We start from the raw sequence: 3,600 nt of genomic DNA on the forward strand, positions 1-3,600 counted from the left end.
TGCACTACCATGCCCAGCTTAATTTTTATTTTTTGTGGAGATGGGTTTTTGCCATGTTGCCCAGGCTGGTGTTGAACTCTTGGGCTCAAGCGATCTGCTCACCGTGGCATCCCAAAGTGCTGGGATTACAGGTGTGAGCCACTGTGCCCGGCCTTCACCTTCATTTCTTGTTACTCCTCAACTTACACTGTACTCTCTGCCACACAGAAATACTTTGCAGTTCCTGGTTCAGACACCTCTGTATCTAGAAGATGCTGTTCCCTGTGCCTGGAAAACTGTTCCCCATTTCTTGCTTGGCTCTGTCCTCATGTGTCTTAGGCCACAGCTCAGGTATGTGCTTCTCTGGGAAGCCTTCCCTGATTTCCTCATCTGGATTAGGTGGCCCTCCTATGTGACTCCAGTGCCCTATGCTTACTTCTGCTGTGGTGCTTTTCCCTCTACCTGCGACTATCTATGGTCCCCACTGGATTGAGTTTATTGTGAATAGGGTCTAGTCTCTTATCACTGTGGCCCATTACCTACTGCGGTTCCTGCAAATAGTTGGTCCTTAGAAAATGTGTTTTGGGCCAGGCACAATGGCTCACGCCTATACTCCCAGCACTTTGAGAGGCTGAGGTGGGAGGATCACTTGAACCCAGGAGTTCAAGACCAGCCTGGGCAACATGGCAAAACCCTGTCTCTACACAGAATAAAAATTTAGCCAGGTGTGGTGGTGCACTCCTGTAGTCTCAGATATTCAGGAAGCTGAGGTGGCAGGATCACCTTAGCCCAAGAGGTGGATGCTACAGTGAGCTGAAATCATGCTACTGCACTCCAGCCTGGGCAGCAGAGTGAGTTCCTATCTCAAAAAAGAAAAAAAAAAGAAAAGGTTTTTGTTTTTGTTTTTGTTTTTTGTTTTTGCCTCAGCCTCCCTAGTAGCTGGGTAATTTTTGTATTTTTAGTAGAGATGGGGTTTCACCGTGTTGGCCAGTCTGGTCTTGAACTCCTGACCTCAAGTGATCCACCCACCTCAGCCTCCCAAAGTGTAGGATTACAGGCGTGAGCCACTCATTTTGGGTGAATGAATTATAAATTCTATTCAGGTCCCTGCTGGAACAACTTGAGAAAATTTTCATGAAGACTTATTTGCATTTTGAACAAACTGGTAGTGGAGACTGTAATAATTGACTCAAATGATTGAATCCCTGTGAAACTTCAAGACATTAGAACCCTACATAGATAACTATTCTATAAGTCTGTAAGGGTGGCCCTCGCTGTATAGTATGTAAAATGATATTTTATAATAATTTTTAGAATGAAAATTTTTGTTTGCTTTTTTCACTTAAACCATCCCCCTCATTTTTATTCTTCTATCATAATTAAAATGCTATATGCCCTTTCTCAGTTCTTAATGTATCCTATTTCTGATATCAAGAGAAAAATGTCTGTGTGATTAATTTCCCTGGCATGTCCTGTCCTTTAGAATCTATTAATAATTTAAGCAGATTAAATGAGTTTAGTCATTTGGAATGAGGAAGAAGCATAAAAATCATTTTTAAAATTCCCAAGTGAAAGCAGTTATTACATTTTTAAAAGAGAATTATATATTCACAGATATATAATATTTGGGAGGATAGAAGTGTATGTCTAATATAGCTTTACTTTTATAGTATTTCATTTCTTATCTTCTTGCAAATCAAATGTCAACTTTCATTTTATTCTTTTTTAACAAAAGTTGTGCCTCCTAGTTGTAAAATTCTCCTATGTGTTTTAACATTTTTTCTAGGGTTATTGTGCAAGCTTCGGTTTCCTTGTTTACCCTGCCACTAGTTGACATGGTTGATGCAGATTAAACTTCAGTAATGAAGTTTAATCAGCAGTAAGTATATTTATTCAAATGTTAGCTACGAAAATATCATGTAGGCAGGACCTATCAGTCTCCATACCTCAGTTATATTGCCACTACAAATAATATATCTGAAAGACAATCATAAGAGGCATCGCTAGGAACCAGGGGGCAGAATATAATCAGATATTCGTGCTTGTTTGCCCTGGGCAACTTTTCCCCATTTCCGAAAGGACATCACAGTTTTTCATTTCTCAGGTTCACATAGCCAATATTACAACAGGGTTAAATCTCAGAAACCAAAGTGGAATCTCAGTTAGCTGTATGTTCTACATATGGCAATATGCCTTATTACACGGGACGATTGGGCAAAATGACCTTTACTCTGTGACATTGCAAGAATTAAAATTAAAAATCAAGGTCCATCTTATCCTTTCTTACTTGAAAAAGCCTAAGCCAATGATGAGAGGTTTTATTCTTTGGTATGCTTGTAAGCACTTTAGATCAGCTATAAAATGTACTTGATTGGCAAATATTTTCTCATATGTGTCCGATTTTGCATATTAGAGAGGAATGTATTATTTTAAGACAGAGGCACATTTTTTTTTTTTTTTTTTAAGACAGAGTCTTGCTCTGTCGCCCAGGCTAGAGTACAGTGGTGTAATCTTGGCTCACTGCCACCTCTGCCTCCCAGGTTCAAGCGATTCTCCTGCCTCAGCCTCCTGAATAGCTGGAATTACAGGCGCGCACCACCATGCCTGGCCAATTTTTTTGTATTTTTAGTAGAGATGGGGTTTCATGATATTGGGCAGGCTGGTCCCAAACTCCTGACCTGATGATACGCCCACCTCAGCCTCCTAAAGTGCTGGGAATACAGGTGTGAGCTACCACGCCCAGCCAGCCAGAGGCACATTCTTTATTAGTTCTGTCAAAACATTTATACTGCAAAGCCTCTTTTGTTTGTTTGTTTGTTTTCGAGACAGGGTCTTACTCTGTTGCTCAGGCTGAAGTGTGGTGGTGTGATCATAGCTCATTTCAGCCTTAAACTCCTGGGCTCAGGGGATCTTCCAGCCTCAGTCTCCCGAGTAGCTAGGACTATATAGGTGCACACTACCATGCCCAGCTAATTTTTACATATATATGTGTTGTAGAGATGAGGATCTCGCTATGTTGCCCAGGCTGGTCTTGAACTCCTGGCCTCAATCGATCCTCCTGCTTGGCCTCCCAAAAGTGCCGGGATTATGGAGGTCAACCACTGCACCCAGCCCCATCTTTTATTTTTAATGCAAATTAAATTGAGGAAAGATTTGCCAGCTACCCGGACTTCTCTTTGTATAATTCCTTTCCTGTTGCAGGATTTTGTTGCTAAGTTCTTATTTGGGTGACAGGCAGGGTGTAGTCCAGGGCCCTGTCTTCACTTTGGTCTCCTTTGTACCTGGAAAACGGACTAGCTCAGAACTCCTTCTTTTGAATGAATACATAAACAAGCAACAACTTTAGTAAACATTTTTCACCTTTCAAATTCTTTTGAATTAGATAGGTTACAAATAAATAAAATGTCTTGAACACTGAGAAAGGGAAAGGCATTAACATTTACCAAATGCCAATGTCCAAATAATCCCAACATTTTGGGAGGCCAGGGTGGGAGGATCGTTTGAGTCCAGGAGATCGAGACCAGCCTGGGAAACATGGAGAGACCCCATTTCCCCCGCCAAAAATACAAAAATTATCCGGGTGTGGTGGCACGTGCCCGCAGTCCCAGCTAAGGCTGAGGT

The 3,600-nt window shown here is 41.5% G+C and overlaps 1 long non-coding RNA gene across 1 annotated transcript in view; it reads left to right on the forward strand.

The window, feature by feature from the left end:
• The window catches only part of LOC105504463, a 13,299-nt gene extending 11,497 nt beyond the window's left edge, over positions 1 to 1,802 (forward strand). The window contains exon 3 of the long non-coding RNA XR_001000611.1: positions 1,766 to 1,802. This is a non-coding gene — a long non-coding RNA (uncharacterized LOC105504463). The remainder of the gene's footprint in view (positions 1 to 1,765) is intronic.
• The last annotated feature ends 1,798 nt before the right edge of the window (positions 1,803 to 3,600 follow it).

This window comes from Colobus angolensis, unplaced genomic scaffold (genome assembly GCF_000951035.1).
Source record: "Colobus angolensis palliatus isolate OR3802 unplaced genomic scaffold, Cang.pa_1.0 Scaffold92, whole genome shotgun sequence".
Taxonomy (NCBI): Eukaryota; Metazoa; Chordata; class Mammalia; order Primates; family Cercopithecidae; genus Colobus; species Colobus angolensis.